Source organism: Lagenorhynchus albirostris, chromosome 1 (genome assembly GCF_949774975.1).
Source record: "Lagenorhynchus albirostris chromosome 1, mLagAlb1.1, whole genome shotgun sequence".
Taxonomy (NCBI): Eukaryota; Metazoa; Chordata; class Mammalia; order Artiodactyla; family Delphinidae; genus Lagenorhynchus; species Lagenorhynchus albirostris.
Genome location: NC_083095.1, coordinates 90,081,026 through 90,099,912, shown reverse-complemented (window position 1 = coordinate 90,099,912; position 18,887 = coordinate 90,081,026).

Here is an 18,887-nt window from a genome sequence, read left to right as displayed (position 1 = left end):
TTTGCTTACGCCAGGGATATGAAGTTTTACTTTGTATTCTCTTTTGGAAAGTTTAGAGTTTTAGCGTTTATATCTAGGCCTATTGTTAATTTCAAATTAAATTTTGTATGTATTGTGATATTGGGTTGAAGTTCATTAATTTCCATAGGATATCCAGTTGTTTTAGCACATATGTTGGAAAGACTTTTTCCTTCATGTAATTGAATTGAAGTCTCTGTCAAAAATTATTTGACCATGTATGTATGGTCTATTTATGGAATCTCTATTCTGTTTCCATTGGTATGTAGGCTTACCTTTATATCAGTACAATGCTATCATGATTACTGTGGCTATATTCTAAGTCTTGAAATCAGGTAGTGTACATCCTCCAACTTTGTTCTTTTTCAAGATTGTTTTGACTATTCTAAATCCTTTGCTTCTCCATATGAAATTTAGAATCAGCTCATCAACAACAACAAAAAAATATGCTGTAAATTTAATTGAGATTTCATTGAATACATTTATCAATTTGTGTAAAATTAATATTTTAACAGTTTTGAGTCTTCCAGTTCTGGAAAATGGTTTATTTCTGTTTATTTAAATAGTCTGTCAATGTCTCTCAATCTCTTCAGTTTTAAATATAGAGTTCTTACACCTTTTTTGTTAATTTTCTTCCTCATTTATATTTTTGATTCTGTTATAAATAACCTTTGTTTTAATTTAATTTCCAATTTGTTGTTAACATATAGAAATACAAAAATACAATTAATTTTACCATATTGATCTTGTATCCTGCAACTTTGCTAAATTCACTTATTTCTCTAGCAGAGTTCTTTTTAATACTCTAGTATTTTCATCGTAGATAATAATGGGGATCAGAATTTGCCTCCCCAAAATATGCATTTTAGGCATAAGAATTATTTTAGCCTGATATTTTTAAAAAGCTGCAGACATAGGAGAATCTCTGAAAATAGAGTAGAAGTTGCCCTTTTTTTAAGAGATGTTTACATTTATAAGGGAAATCTCCACTTACAAGGGTACCCCCTTTCTCCACCAGGAAGAGATGGATGACTAAATCTATAGGAACTCAAATCAGTGGAGAAGGCAACAACTTAGATCTGCATAATAGCCGTACCATTGTTACTTGTTCCAGTGTTTTTCCTTGTAACCTCCCACAAACATGCCTTCCCCCACCCCCTCAACATCTTTATTTTGTGGTTGACTGAAGATGGTATTTAAGGTTATGGCTTGGACCATTTGGGGAAGTTACTCAGTTTTCCTGGGTATCTCCCATGTATACAGAAGATATACATGTTATTAAACTTCTATTTGTCTTTCTGATGTTAATCTGTATTTTATTATAGGGGGTCTTAGCCAAGAACCTAGAAAGATAAAGGGGAAATTATTTTTCCTCTCCCACAACAATCATATAATTTATGGATAAGGAAAATTCTACCTTTTGTCTTTTAAAAAAATCATTTGCAGGACTTCCCTGGTGGCTCAGTGGTTGCGAGTCCACCTGCCGATGCAGGGGACACGGGTTCGTGCCCCGGTCCGGGAGGATCCCACATGCCGTGGAGCGGCTGGGCCCGTGAGCCATGGCCGCTGAGCCTGCGTGTCCGGAGCCTGTGCTCTGCAACGGAAGAGGCCACAGCAGTGAGAGGCCCGCCTACCACAAAAAAAAAAAAAAAAAATTATTTGCATTTTTTCTTGCCTCATTGTACTGGCTAAGAACTGTGGTACAGTGTTGATTAGGAGTTTTGAGAAAGACATCTTTGCCTATTTTCCTGGTCTTAAGGGAAAAAAACTTCAGCTTTTACCGTTAAGTATGTTAGCTCTAGATTTTGAAGATACACACACATACATGCACACACGTATTTTAACAAATGAAAAAACATAATTTGGTCAGTGAGATAAATGGGTTACATATGTGAACCCTTATTAATATGTTTTTTTTTGTTGTTGTTTTTTGTTGTTTTTTTTTTGCGGTACGCGGGCCTCTCACTGTTGTGGCCTCTCCCGTTGCGGAGCACAGGCTCCGGACGCGCAGGCTCAGCGGCCACGGCTCATGGGCCCAGCCGCTCCGCGGCATGTGGGATCTTCCCGGACCGGGGCACGAACCCGTGTCCCCTGCATTGGCAGGCGGACTCTCAACCACTGCGCCAGCAGGGAAGCCCAATATGTTTAAATATTACTTTTAAAGTATTAGTATCTATCAACTCAAACATTAAATTTTGAGCCTTTAACAAATTAAGACATTTAATACTAGTATTTTGAAGAGGTGTGGCGGTATGGGTACTTGGAGGAGGTCATTCCCAAAATGTTTGTGTTATTTTTACATTAAAAAAAAAAAAACTACTATAGTTCTCTAAAAGTTCAAACCGGAAAGAATAACAATTGAAAAAGACACTGACTAACAAGACTATGTTTCCATGAAACATCACTATATTAAGGAACTTGGTAAGCTTATCTTCTAGATACACATGGCCATTATGAGATTTTGACTATCTCATTTGTTCCAACCAGGAAAATCAAGACAATCATTATTATCCTCATGCTTCCTGTACCCCAGATCCCCATCATCACCAGTAGCCAGTGGCCCCATTAGTGTCCCGTATAAACTTGTGGGCCCTCATCTCTACTATGAGCTTTGTTTCGCAGGTCTCCAACCCCATCTCTTGGATGCTCTGATCTGATCTCATGAGGGCTACTTGAGTGATTCCTTTCCCTTTTTGCCCTTCAGTTTGTTTATGGATAAGGGAGGGGAAAATTAGAAGCTAAACTCACACTATTTGCTAAAATTATATTGGAAATACAAATTTGTCTTATATAGAATTGGTCTTAAGTTCTATAGATGCAGAACTTTAGAAACAAAGCAGGAAAAAATTAGTACTGAAGAGTCAGAAGCATGTAAGGAATAACTCCATTATGGGGGACTCCTGACATCAAGGGAGTTGACAAGCTCAGGCACTGCTTTTGTATTTGAGAACAAAGAACGTAAATCCTTTTATAAAGTTAGCAATTCCTTTATTCGCAAAATAATCACATCCTATTTTATCTGTTTGTAGGTTTGGATTTTTGTATTCTGAGTCTAGTTAAAGCCAAGCACACCCATGGTAAAAACAAAACTATACTGCTTTGTTCCACAGTACTTTTAAGCCTGCTGTTTCCTATGATCAAACTACAGGGCGGCATACAAATGCATTCAGTGTATGTAGAAACTCTTAACGTGTGTTGGGAAGATAGATTCCTTTCCAGGCTCATCTCCTGCAAAGCCACTCCCTCGCCCCAACCAGACCCCACCACACACCCCCTAGTTTTCTTTCTGTTGTAATTATAAACAACAAACATTTTACCTCTCTGAATTGCTGTCCTCTTTCATACCTCCATGCTGTTGCATTAGCTATTTCTGCCATTTGGATTGTCCTTTCTCTCCTCTCCACTGTTTAAATCTCACCCACTTCTTAAGATCTCATGTCTAAAGTCTTCCCTGACTTCAGGGAAGTCTTCCCTGAATTGCTAGTCATTATTGGAATCTCCGTAGCAGTCTGTACCCATTTATATTAGGGCATTTACAAGACAAGAGCTTGGCTCTTCCTGTTGTTCATGTATGTTAACTAGACTAAGCAGGGCCATGTCTAATTAGATTTTATATTCCGAATGCTAAGGACAAAATTGATGCTTGGGAACTGCTGGCTAAGTGACTGAGTAAATGAATGAATAAATGAATGACTGAATCAATTTTTAACTTTCCTTTGTTCTGCTTTCTTGAACTCTCTTTTTTGCTCTAAATATCTTTCCATGGCACTTAACACATTCTAAAAATATTACGTACTTTTCTTATTTATTATATTTGTTGTCAGTGTCCTCCCATTAAGGAAGAGTATCTCTCTTTAGTATGTGTTAAAATTTATTTAAGGAATGGATAAAATAAATTCTACCGTATGTTTTCCCTTCTAATTTCATGGCCTTGATTTTTGTGATATAAGAAGTAGGCTGAATTTAAGTATTATCCTTATTCCTAGTTGCCCTTTAGGCCTGGTACCTTTGTCTAAATGTCCTCATAATATGAAAAGGGTACTTTGTAAAAAGGCTTTGAGTCTCTGTTAAATATTTAACTATTAGCTAAACATTATCACCTTTTATCAGCCTGAACAAGTTAACCCAAATAAGTTTATCAGACTGGCCCTAGTAGAAAATAAAGCAAGGGAAAGCATTCATTCATTCACCTGATATTTCTCTGGCACTGTTTATGTGCTTTTGTTCAGTAAGTTGGGCATGGTATACTCTAATAGGGCTTACATCTGCTGAGATCCTCAAATATATGGTGTTTGCAACATAATTCCAAAATGCTAGAATTTTTTGTAGATTAAAAAACTTTAAAATGTTCATAATACAATCACTACCATAGTGCAAGACTGCATCTTTATAGAAGTGTCCATAATTATCACAAACTTCATTTGTCACCCCTTTAGCACCATGCCTCTGTTTTCTGAAATGTTTACTATCTAGACTAAGCTTTATTCTATTCTTTTTTTTTTAATTTATTTTTTTATTTTTGGCAGTTTGGGATCTTCGTTGCTGTGCGTGGACTTTCTCTAGTTGCGGTAAGCGGGGGCTACTCTTCGTTGCGGTGCGCGGGCTTCTCATTGTCGTGGCTTCTCTTGTTGCAGAGCATGGGCTCTAGGCACACGGGCGTCAGTAGTTGTGGCACGCAGGCTCAGTAGTTGTGGCTCGTGGGCTCTAGAGCTCAGGCTCAGTAGTTGTGGCGCACGGGCTTAGTTGTCCGCGGCGTGTGGGATCTTCCCGGGCCAGGGTTCGAACCCGTGTCCCTTGCATGGGCAGGCAGATTCTTAACCACTGTGCCACCAGGGAAGCCCAGCTTTATTCTGTTCTAAGGAGACAAAGTTCTCACATGACACATTAAACATTCTGCCTTTTTGTGATGTCAGCTTGGCTTCATAGTGCAGTGCTATCTCTTGCTCCCTTGCTTGCTACACCTTTCACAAACCATTCAACAAATTGTTCTATCTTTCATAAGTCAATGTGAGAGAACTTTAGCTATAACGATACATTTTATACTTTGATCAAAATTTGGGGATACACTGACTGAGAATTTCTGGTTTTGGGCAATGTGCAAGTTGGCCATGGGAATGAGAAAATGAAAATGTCTGCTTGGTGGAAGGACGTGCAGCTGATGGCAGGGATGTAAGGGTTCTGTGAATTAGGTGGGCAGCATGAAGGCCCTAAGAATGGGTACCCACCAAAGGAAGAAGAATGGTGGTGTAGGGGAACAAAATTTGTCTCCCCAAAATGTGTGTCTTTGGCTTACGGATTATTGGGGACCGATTTTTTTTTTTTAAGAAACAAAAGGCTCAGAAAGAGCTTTTACCTTAACTGCCTAAAAGAATTTAGGTAAAGGGCCTGCTCTAGGAAGAAGAACTATCATAATAGATAACTAAAGTATAATATGAACTAGGTGTGGTAGGGTTAGGGAAACTTTGCAAGGCCTACTTGATCAAAATCCTCTCTGTGTCCCATTGTCTCTGCATAGCCCAGCAAACATTTGTTTACCAAACATATGTTCTTTTTCATCTTCCTGCAAATTGCTTTTCTTCTCTTTGAAGTCCCAAAACCCTACCCCCTTTTCCTTCTCTTAGATGGTATATAAGCTTCAGTTGCCTAACTTGTCCTTGGGCCCCATGTTCTTAAATTTGATTTTTTCCTTTTAATTTGTCTCACATCAATTTAATTCTTAGACCGACCAGAAGAATCTAGAAGGGAGGAAAGTTCCCCCCTACCCCCAACAGTGGCGCTGTCAGAGAAAGACACTTATATTTTACAAATGAGTCCAGGCTAGTCCAAGTTCAGGACCTTCTGGAATCTTCGCAGGTACTATTGACTCACGGATATGGTAATTTTCACTCAACCTTAGGATCTAATACATTGTTATTCTGGTGTCCAACTATATGTCCATTGTTTCATTCTGTTCCCCTGTATATGTCCATTTTCCAGAACTAGAATATTCTTCACTATCAAGCCTTCAAGACCATTTTATGTCACCTCTTTTTCTTCTTCCTCTAGATTAGACTCTAATTCCTCCCAGTAACCATTGCTTTTTAAGTCACATGCTATAATTTTCTTATGAACTACCTCTGTCCTTCCTTGTAGCCCTTATACAGAGAATAAATATTATTTTAATCAAGTTCTGTTTTCTCCTCCTAAATGTAGCATCATTTTATTCCTTCTCATAAGACTAGCTTTCCAATTCTAGCTGAAAGCAGTTTTTATCTTTATCTTTCTACAAGTTAACTAAACTTGTCAGTTAATGGACTATATATATGTGTATATATCTATATATATATCTATATATATCTATATATATATATACACACACACAAATATATTAATATATATATATTTGGGGATACATAGACTGAGAATCATTATATATGTATAATTAACAAGAGGCCTCTAAAATATAGGGAATCACAAATATTTGAAAGTAAAAGGATAGAAAAAGATATAAAAGGGATTTCTAAGCAAAAGACAGCTGATTAACTATTTTCATGTACCATCGGCAAAAGAAGACATGCTCAAGAATGTTCAAAGCAGGAATGTTCATAATAAACTGGTCTGCAGGTGAATGGATAAACAAATTAGTTTATGTTCATAATGAATACCCTACATCAGAGTCAAAGAATGAGCACAGCTATATACATCAACATGGATGAATCTCAGGAATATGTTTTTTGGCAAAAGATAAAAACCACTAAGAATAAATAAGTAGCATTTAATTTATATGTAAAATGATCACTAGTGAGTAAGAATAAGAGAATATTGATTATACTGGGGGAAAAGTTGAGATAATTAACTCCAAATAATCAAATTTGTAGTTACTTATGAGTTGGGTGTGTGGAGGAAAGTTTGTGCAATAAGTGAGGGGGACACAGGATCTTCAAAGTTTTGGCCATATTCTATTTCTAGGCCTGGGTAGGGGAATATATGGATCTTCACTTGTTATTACTCTTTATACTTCATTATATTATAAATATAATGTCATATATATTTAATAATTAATAAAACCTTTAAAAATAAAAACAGAATAACACCACAATGAAAAGAAGTGGGAAAATATTAAGTTGTACTCCTACTTACCATAATGGGTAGACTAAATTTCATATATAAACAGGCTCTTCTCAAGAAATTAATAGACCTTGGCAATTTTCTTGGAGGGTATAAAATCTGTAACTAATCACAGATTTTCTGAAAATTGCCATACGGCTTTCTTGCCTCATATTCTCTTAATAATATATTAATTAAATATTAATAACAGATTCATAAATGGTTAAACACAGTTAATGGTGAAATTTGCTTAGGAACTTTTACTACAATGTATACTCACAACATTTTAAGAGGCATATTATCTTTGCTGTGTTGTGTATGTATTTGCATGTGTATGTGTGTCCAGTTTCTCTATAAGACTCAAAAAGAGATGTAGAAATTCAGGAATCAACCATGACTTCCCTGTCTCCAAATTATTTTCACTCTGCTTCCCAGATAACATTTAAATTCATCCTCTCCTCTGCATTCTCACTGTCCTTACCTTGGCTCACTAGTCATCTCTTGTTTTCACTATTTTCATTACCTTATAACTGTTTTCCCTGCCCTATCTCTTTCTCTGTCAATTCAGCTTTCACAGAACTTGTAGCCAGATTGATCTTTCTAAAACATAAATCCTGCCTTAAATTCCTAATTTCCTACAGAATAAAACCTAAACTCCTCAGAATGACATAGTCTTTTAAAAATCCAAGTACAGCCTCTTTTTCTAGTCCTAGAAAAGGTACAGCATACCTTATGCGTCAGCTTTACCAAACTATTTCTGCTTTGCCTGATGTGCCCTGAAGTTTCATGCAAGATCTTCCTTCTTGGCAGTTAATTGTCATTTGTGCACTCTTAATGAAAACATATCTAACTTTCTAAAACTTGGCTACATTATTACCGCCTCTTCTGACCTTATCCCATTTTTCTGGTACATTTAAGCATTTTCTTCTCTACGTCCTTAATACATAGGACGTATTTCTGTGATAGAGTTTTTAATAAACTAGTGGAATCATTACTCCTTTCTTTGTCTAGGTTTTGTGCACCTTGAGAGAAGAGACTGGAGCTTATTTTTACTTGTATTTCTGGGTCTAAAACATTATCTGGAAAATAGTTTTGCTAAATAAATAAGTGAATCAAGATGATGAAACCAATGAAGAGGGCAAATATGGATGCAGGATTTGGGCTGAACATGGGAAGAAAGAGACAGATCATGAATTTCAAGCTAGGAAGTAAGGAAATTAAACAGAGAACATAGTAAAAGGTTTTGTTCCCTCAGGGTGAAGTATTCCTCATCGCGTACTATCAGCTTTAATTGAATAAAACACTAAGAAAAAATAATTAAACAATGACAGTGAGTCTGGACAATTGATGGTTAAAAAGAGGAAACAGAAAAGAAAGAAAAAGATTTTATTTTTGGTGCTCTCAACCTGTGTCTAGAAAATGCCAAGCAAATATTTTGGGAAGGAGAAAACCAGTGCACATAGGTGCAGAAGCTTCTTTTTGGGCAAACACAATCTATGTGATGAAATGTTTGATCAAAATGTTTACTTGAAATGGTGGTATTCTACTAGAGTGAGGAAAGGTTTCTGTCCCAAACATTTGCTTTTTGTATTGTAAACGAGAGTTCAGTGAATCCAATTAACCGAGCAGAAAAGACTACTTAAGACCAGATGCACTCCTTTATTCCTTCCCAGAGGGTTGCTATGTTGTTTAAGCTTATTTGGGTACTCCAGCATTTGTCTGGGCTTCTGGGAAGTCAGCTAGACTGTATGTACTTTTCTGGGAGGAAAAAAAATAAAGGGAGCAGCTATGGCCTGCTGTGGTCTGTGTAAACTATACAGAAGCCTAACTCTGTGCCTGCTCTCTGACAGCACCCGTAGCTACCATTTAACTTGAGCCCACCCATGCCAGGCACTGCACAAAGCACGTTACATATATTTATGATCTCATTTAACTGTCACAACAGTACTGTAAGGAACAATGTTTACCCCCATTTTGCAGAAGGGAAAACAGAGTCTCAAGTTAAATTAGTTGCTTAAGGTCACATTACACAACCAGTTAAGCAGTTGAGGCAAGAATTGAGCGCAGGGCTTTCTGTGTTAGTTGCAAGGTTTAGCAAATAAAAATACAGGACACTCAAACATTTCATGGGGCATGCTTCACTACAAAATTTGTCATTTTTTACTTTAAATTCAAGTTCAATTGGGTGTCCTGTATTTTGCCTAGCAACTTTGTTTTGAGTGAGTCTTCAACACCTCCTTCATGTGGTCACTCTGCTGACTGCTTTGGCAGATGATTCCAGGAGTGGCTCTGGGTGAGCAACCTGACAAAAGCACAGGCAAAAAGCATATGGATCTAGAATTGACAAAGAGTTGCATGTCTTCCATGTGCCAGATGCAGTCACACAGATCTCTACATGAGACAACTCATTAATTATCATCATATGTACGCCTATATTGTTCATTGCAATCCTCTGTTTAAACTCAGGTCTCTAATGGTTTATCATCCAATGATACCTATCAATAAAAGAAAATATTCATACGTTTCATAAGTATGTCTGAATTCAGTGACTTTAATTTTATTAAATTAACCTAAATTCAAAGTATTTTTCCCTCGTAAAGTTGGGTTCAGAGAATGAGGCCTTACCCAATCTATAAACAACTCGTTCACATTAGAGGTACAAACTAGGACTATAATAAATGTGATAATTGTTGTTGCTTTTCAGTTAAGAATATTAGTACTCATTCAGAAATCTGTTAATACACTAAAAAATATATAACGAGTTACTCAATTTAAAATGACCCCAAAGCCTGTTAGTTAACACTTGTGTCTGGTGAATGAATTTTTAATCTGATATATCCAGCCACCTTTTTAAAATTTTTTCAATTGATCACAACCTAGATCCTGAAATTTGAGAATTCTTTGATTAGGTTCCCACAATGGGCTCAAGACTCTACCTTGGTCTTCTTAGTCTCCTAATTCACATAATTTTTTTTTTTTAACATCTTTATTGGGGTATAATTGCTTTACAATGGTGTGTTAGTTTCTGCTTTATAACAAAGTGAATCAGTTATACATATGCATATGTTCCCTCTTTCGTCTCCCTCCCTCCCACCCTCCCTATCCCACCCCTCCAGGCAGTCACAAAGCACCGAGCTGATCTCCCTGTGCTATGCGGCTGCTTCCCACTAGCTATCTACCTTATGTTTTGTAGTGTATATATATCCATGCCTCTCCCTCACTTTGTCACAGCTCACCCTTCCCCCTCCCCATATCCTCAAGTCCGTTCTCCAGTAGGTCTGTGTCTTTATTCCTGTCTTACCCCTAGGTTCTTCATGACATTTTTTTTTTCTTAAATTCCATATATATGTGTTAGCATACGGTATTTGTCTTTCTCTTTCTGACTTACTTCACTCTGTATGACAGACTCTAGGTCTATCCACCTCATTACAAATAGCTCAATTTCATTTCTTTTTATGGCTGAGTAATATCCCATTGTTTAAAGCAATAAATTATGAAGGTAATGCCAAAAACTTTTTCTTCACATTTTGATACACATACAAATTAGGCAAAGTTTCCGGAATATTTTTCTTTCAAAATTGATGGAAAGTAGAAGCAAGGCAATGGGGTCTCTTTACCATTGCTGTTTCCAGCTATGGTTACTTTTGTTGTCATGAGTCCTGTCAGAAGTTCTGGTAGCTGCTCCAATCAGAGACCAATAGAAACCTATGCATGTTTGCTACCATGCATAGTATGCTATCAGGTTACAGAACAACATCAACTCTATAAATAATTACGTTATAGTAATCTCCTGCTTGTCTGAAAAGCACTTGAAAATATACAATATTTATACCAGTTTCCTAACAGATAGTAATTGTCATAAAAACAAATTTTAGCATCCCCAGCTACATAGCTAGATTATGGATATTTTAATTATTTATATTTTAATTCCTCCATCCTCTTATACCTTAAATCTTCAAAAAAGAGACTTATGGCTTAAATAAATGGCATATATATAATAAGATTATTAAAAACAATATAAATATAAAATCATAAGGAAAAGGGGGGAAGCATATTTTATAGTTAAGAAATATCGACAGTGATTTAACTTTAAATTTGGGTCTAAGTATCCTAACAGTCAAGACAAAAGTAGAAGCACAAAATATTCTATAGTCTTTTTTCTATAATAGAATAAAATATATTAATTATTCAAGATTGACAAACATTTCCTAGTACAAATTAGTGGTAAGAATTTATTGCAAGAGACTTTAATGAAAGGAGTATAATTGAATTATTTTCAATAAGCATTTTGTAGGAAATGCCAAGTTTATCTCTAAATACTTTTATTTCCTCAATTGGCCCTCAGGTGCAGTCTTGAGTTAATCATATTCTGAATAATGGCATATGATTTTTTCACTTTTTAGCCTTCAAAATCAGGAACATATTATATCTCAATGAGGATGGTTCTAGGGAAGCATGTAGCTTTCAGATTAATAGAGGTCAAATTAATAGAGGTCTAAAGAGCAACATAGAAAAAAATCTTTCACAGATAAAATTAGTTTTACATTTGTTACTCCAGTGGTCTTCATGCTGGAATATGCTTTCCCCTGGGCGTCCATTGAGGCTGTCCACCAGGAACTCAGGCAGGAATAGTTTTAAGGAAATCCATTTCCAAATATTCAACTGCCATATGTGTAGTTTCCTAGAATTGATGTGCCTGACAGTTTGCTGGTGGCCAGTGCATTGTGCTGGACATTTCCTGTCTATTATTCTTTTTGTTTCTTTTTTCTGTTTTTCTCCCACTTTACCATAGAAAGTCATAGATTTCACACAAAGGGAATCTTCATATGGTACCTTACCTCTGTGTGACGGCCCAATCAAAGGGATAATTTAAATAATACTAATGACTGGGAAATGATTTCTTTTGCCAGTCAGGTGGCTTCTAATTCTTTGCTTTCAATAAAATTGAATGAAGAATCTAATCTAGTAATTAGATCATTACATATATATTTTTAATGAGAGATCAATATGTGATTTTTGTCTTATAACTTGAAAGGAGTTCAATGAATTGAGTTTCATTGCCATAATGAAAGTCTTTGAATTCTCATCTCTTTAGAGAACAAGTTATCTCAATGAATATGTCTATTTAAAAAATAGAAACAGTTGATCCTGAACCCCATTTCATTTTAAAAGAGGGTGTATAAACTAATTGAAACAAAGCAAGAGCATCCATCATGTATTTCATTAAGAAATGCATTCTAAATTACAGTTTACTTACTGTCCTTAATGATTATTTATTAAAATTGGTAGTAAATTTATCTTGCCTCCGTCAACATAGATGACTATAAAAATTATAAACAAATATATTTTTTGTATGTACTTGCTGCAATTAAGTATTATAAGATTTCTAGAAAAGATTTTCATACATTAAATTTATTTTATAAGGAATAGATTGTACGTGGAAGTGGATATAAGAACCAGATCCAAAAGGAATGATGGTAGATTTTTGAAGAATACCTTATTCATTTTTTTTTCTTTTATGGACGATGGTGGGCATCAAATCACAATGATAATTAGATTTCCTTGAAAACATTTGAAATAATGATGTAACATTTTTTTAAATGTTAATATTTAAAAAAACACCAGCTCTTATACATTTTAAGTACTATTTAAAACTTAAAATGACAGAAAAATTTGGATGTCAACTTAAAATATACAATATGATTCATAGTTTTTCAAAATTATTTTAGGGGATATAAATAAAATGTTAGAAAGTCACTATTTTTATCTATGGTGTATAGATATCATCTCTTTCACCCAGACTTCTGATGAAGGATAGAAGTGTAAGGCCCTTTTATCTCAAGAGAACCAGCAGTGTGGAATTCTGTGATCCTGACTGACCTAGTCTATAATGCTTAAAAAGCCCAATCAGGATACAAAGTCACCATACCTTGGTGTGAGATAAGCCAATGTTTCTCCCAACAAGGCAAAGAAGCATCAAATCCTCCTAAAAACAACAGAGTTTGATAAAAAACTCATATGATTTTTGTTTTGTGTCTATGGCCTAGATTCTTTCTTGTTTTCCAATACAATGTTCTTTTTCTTTTGCACACCCACCTTATTCCCAAAAATCATAGTTTGTTTAATGTACAAATTATTTTCCTTTAAATATGTTGCCCTTGGCAAACACTATTGAAATTTCTGAACTTCAGCAATAAAGGAAGTTTTGCTGGTGCTTCCAGACTAAAACAGCAAGTAACCTCTCCAGTGTTTGCATTCCAAATGAGGGCAAATATCAGTTGTTCACTGGTTCTGTGTCCGTTGGTCCTGGTCCTGTGTGTTGCTGCATTTTTGTGGATAGCTTTGCAGGGTGCTGAGCCTTCCCTAGAACCTCGTGGTTCCCTGAAGCCGGTCTGGTAAAGCAGAAGGGAACCAAGTCCAGAGGAAAGGGATGTGAGATATTTAACAGATTTAACACTCCTGAGGTAAGTGAGCATGAATAATTTTCTGTACCACACAGAGCCTTGGTTTCCTCATCTATAACAAATTGGACTAGATGCCATAAAATTTTCTTCAAGTCTTAAACGTTTGTGACTATGTGGGAACATTTTACGATGATGAAATGTTCTACTTCATGATGATTGTCACGGTTACGCTTTTGTATACATTGTAAAAACTCACTGGTGAATTTTGTTGTAAAGCTGACAAAAATTTGTGACTTTCAGAGATAACAGTAATAGTAACACTTATTGTTTGTTGTGTGTCAGCTACTAATTTCTTTCCATATGTTGTTTCATCAACGTTAACATATGTACTCTAAGAATTTGGTACAATTTTTATCCCCATTCTAGTGAGGGATAACACTGAGATCTAAAGATGTTAGTGACTTTCCAAAGTCACACACTTAGTGAGTGGCAAAGCCAGAGCTCAAATATATTTCTGACAATTCCAAAGTCTGTGTTTAAATAATTTCTTTGCTATTAGATGACAAGCTGGAGAATGAGGCATATTTACTGAGTTACTCTCTCCCAGATCTACACATCAGGAAAAAGGTTTTGTTTTGTTTTGTTTTGTTTTGTTTTGTTAATCCCTACCTAGGATTAGTGAGCATTTCTAGGATCATCCCAATTTTCACAACAGGCCAGGGGATTCCATATCTTTGTGTACTCAAAAGCACCACTACTTACATGGAAAATGCAGAAAAAGGGGCATGCAAACTGAAAAAACATCATGACAGGAATTTATGCTTTTGTTGTTGATGCATATACATGTTTTAATTTAAGACGCATTCAATTGATTGTAAATCATCATGTACACAGAGTCTTAAGGTAATGCTAAACTTTGCCATCTACCTAACCTGAATATTGTCATATTCCCCTATAAATCAACTCGGCAATGTGTGCTTTTGTCAGAATATGTGCTATATCAGGTGATTTTTAGAAGAAGAGAACTTCTATAGTCAGCAAGGTTATTTGTAACCTTATTTTACGTAGCAGCAAACAAACATGTCTAAAATACCTATAGATGAAGACTTGGTTAACAAAACGAAGTTTAAAATAAAAAAAGTGGCCATTGATTTTTTTTTTTCACTAGAATTCCTTAAAGCAGGCCATATTGTTTTGGGTATAGTTAAATGTGTTTTTGAAGAAAGATGTAATTATAACATGTGTATTTTAATGATATATGGCATGAAGTAATGACTGAAATGCTCTCTTCACAAATCAACATGAAACCTGCCTACACTGGGAGAACTGATTGGTAGTATCCAGGGGGAACCGAAATGTGTCTACACATTAAAGATTGATACCGGGAGCCTTTAGTCTTTCCCAAGAGAACATTAACTGCATTTGAGGTCTACAAGTCATACCTTCAGTAATTTTTCCTGAGAAATTATCATTGGATTTCTTTGGGTCATTGATTTTTCTAATGTACAAGTAGTAGATGCTGCCTGCCTCAATCTTGGAGATCTAGTTATACTCATTCTTATGAATTAAAAGTAAGTATGAATTAAAAGTAAATATTATGTCCAGAAATTCCTTAAGTATGGTTTCATATTGGGGTTTACTGGAAGATTCAAATTGTAACATTAAAATACATTTAGAATTATTACAGGTTATCTTTTCTTGGGGTGGGGGAGAGGAAGCTATCAAGATTAAATTAAGATTAATTTACAAAATGCGCTGTAAGGAAAAAAAAAAACTGCCTCTCATTAAATTTCTCAAAATTCGGTGTCATCCGTATTAAAACCACCCAGCAGGATTTGCAAAGCACATGTCCTACCCTAGGCTTGCTTTTCAATTGAGCCTTATTTTTGTGTGCAGAAGCAGAATGAATTATAAATGATTATAACATTTCAATTCTAGGTTTATTTTCAAGTATAGTTGATTTGACTTAAATGGGAATTCTGTAGCTATTTAGTAATTAGGAATGACAGTTCTCTGCAATTCATAATTGGACCCAAAACAGGTGTTTTCTTTCTTTTTTTAAAATTAGAAGTATTTTCAGCTTTGGCAGAATACATTTGCAAATGGCTATGAGGTAATGAAAATTTGACCGAATGTAAATGACAGGAAGTTTGTACTTTTGTTATATTTTTAGAAAGTATTTTTATAGACCAAATCAAAGGAATCTGCATTCCTAATTAATGCATGCATCATTTGAGGTTTTGATACCATTAATCAGTTAGAGGTGATGGTTTAAATGGGCATTAAAGAATACTGATAAGAGAATTAAAAGGAAATAAACTGATACAACTATGTATAACATGTTATTCCAGAACATGCAAACACATACACTCATGAGGGCAAAATCGGACTATTCATGTTATGAACTAAACATTAATCTAGAAAAGTTACATCTTATTTCGCCATCAGAGTCAAAATAATGACGGATCATAATTTATTTGGGACCATTAATGACCAAATGAGTCTAACAATTATGTAATCCTAATAAGATAATAAGTTATTAATAAATGGCCCACAGCAATTTCCCAACGTAAATTGTCAATTTAAAAACAGTTTGGATGGAGTATTTCCAATTACATTCCCCAAGTAGGGTATACTTACATGGGTTACAGACCACAAAATAGAATTGAGAGGAAGGTTATCAAAAACTAGACCTATGAAGAGGATTCTGCATCTCATTAGGGTGCAGTACCTTATAATATGAGGCTGTTCCCAAGAATGACCACAGAAGCAAAACAGATAGTCTGCAACAAACAATGTGACCAACTGAGATAAAGATTTCCTTCTTCTTTAAAAGGAATGTAAAGTAAAATGTTTCTGATTTACATGAAATAATGAATTAGTAATCAATGACCTAAACTGAAGACATTTACTGGAAGATTGCGGCAATTTGTCAGATGGTAGGCCATTTCTCTTCCTATTTTGCTTTGTTATGTATCCAAATTGTCTTATGTCTAACGTCCATTTAAAATTTCCCTTTAATTAGCTACTTTGCCAGGTTTAGAATTCACCCTATTTTAAAGTTTGCTTTAGCTTTTCCTCTTTGAAAAATGAGTGCAGACTCACTTGAAATATTCTAAATATGGAGTAAAACAAAAAAAAGAAAAGAAAACCCACATAGGGTCTTTTTTCTCAGTGATGAACATTTTGATGAACTGTGTGATTTAAATGACTCAGAAATCCCCTGACGTTATTACTACACTGTATAAATACAGACTTCAGTGTTATCAACTGTATGTCCACATATACAACATAAATGACCACAGGATTAGAGAAAGGTACAGGGGCTGTAGGCACTAGGTGTACAGTAAACTGAGGGGTATCACTCTGTTAAGTCATCCTATCTACTGCCAGCACCCTTAATTGAGGGGGAGATGTGGGGGCAAGAGGGAATAGCTTTGAACCATTCTTAGGCTTTCTTAAATCCAACAATATTGCTCTTCTAGGCAAGAATGCTTTCTTAGCACACTCCTCTGTGGTTTTATTTTAATTCCTTCTTCACATGTTTTGCATTCAGATTCTAGCTAAGTGAGGACCCTTGGGCTCTACATAGAATTGTGCCTTCAACCTGGTTAGTAATGCTAATCATAGAAGAGGTCTGAATGAATTTTCAAGTAGGCGATAGGATGATCCAAGAATTAACCACATTGTAACACAGCCCTGCCATGCATTATTAAAATTCTATTATGATAACCCATTGGGCAAAACTTTCTTCTCCTTTCATTTGCCCTCTTATAAAATATCTATTCTTTTTTGAGCATAAGAAATGTATTGATAGTAGCCTCAGAGAAACCCGTAATAATTCTGCTAATATTGAACATAATGACTAAGACAAGGTTCATTCCAAAAAGCCTGTCTTTCCAGACAGACACCAGGTGTATATAGTTTTGTATCAAAGAGAAGTCTTCCTGTTAGCATACTTATTATTCAAAATTAAAATGCACTGTGCACTAATCTGTTTATATTGGGTCTTTACCAGAGTACACACCTTAGTCAATGTCAGAATATGGAAAGAAAAACCTAATATTGTGTTTGAGGCCTACCACTCAAACCACTTGAGACTAAGAATTTATACAACTTTCTAGTGATATTTTCCATGTAAAGGTTTAAGAAAGAAGAGAACAAATGTCACTTTGACAACTTACTTGATTGAATTACTTGGCTGAACCTAGAGAACACATTGATGAATATTTTTCCATGATAGATAAAAAAGATAATCCTCAGGTTTATTTTGAAAAACAGGTCTCCTTTTTTATTTCAGCTCCTAGCCGAATCAGCCTATTTCTCAAGGAAATATTTTTCTTGACCTTTCTGCCTTCAATGCATCAAGCTTCCATTGATATATATTTGTGTCTGTCCTTTTAACAGCTATGTCACCTTTCAAGTATCTGATTTGATTTTCTTCAAATATCTGATCTCAGATATCCTCACAGCAGGCAATTTTTATGTAAAATACTGGTATCAAAACTAATGGATCTGATGACAGTTTTAAAACCTTTCTACATTAAAACCTTTCTACATTAATAACCTTTCCACTGTATTTGTGTCATGTCTCCTATATGCTGTGATGAATGTAACACTGCCGTTATAATGTCCTAAGTAACCACTCTGAATGGCACACGATCTGTTCTTCAAAATTGTAATTGCCTAATGCAATATATCGTTACAATTTATGACTTCCAGGGGGGAAAAATATTCCTTTAACTTAGATGAGTGTCTAGTTATAAATGTGTCATTATGTGGTTACTTTGCTATCAGAATATATTTAGAAAATATAGACCTTAGAGTAGGAACTGGCCCTGCTTGAATTATTAGAGTTCCATGTATTGATACTGACATGAAGTCTCCAAGTTCCTCTTTTGGGACAAAATGTGGGACAGGTGATATAGTGGTTCTTAGTATATTGTCAAATATCCAGAACCAAATTTAGCTATAGAAAATAAAACAAGCAAATTTCATTGAGTCATAACTGCCATACAATAAACTGTAAGCATTTAAATTATATAATCTGTATGTGTACACCCATGAAACCATCACCACAAAAGAGAGGAACATAGCCATCATCCCCCAAAGTTTACCCGTGTCCCTGTGTAAATCCTCCGTTCTACTACCCTCTTCTACCCCCACCCCATGCCCTGGCAACTACTGATCTTTATGTCAGTATTGATTAACTTAAAATTTATAGAGTTTTAAATAAATAAATCATACAGAATGTACTATTTTTTGACTGGCTTCTTTCAGGCAGCATAATTATTTCTAAAATCCAGATATGTTGTTGTATGTATCAATAGTTTGTTCTTTTTATTGCTGAGTAGAATTCCATGGTATAGATACCAAAAT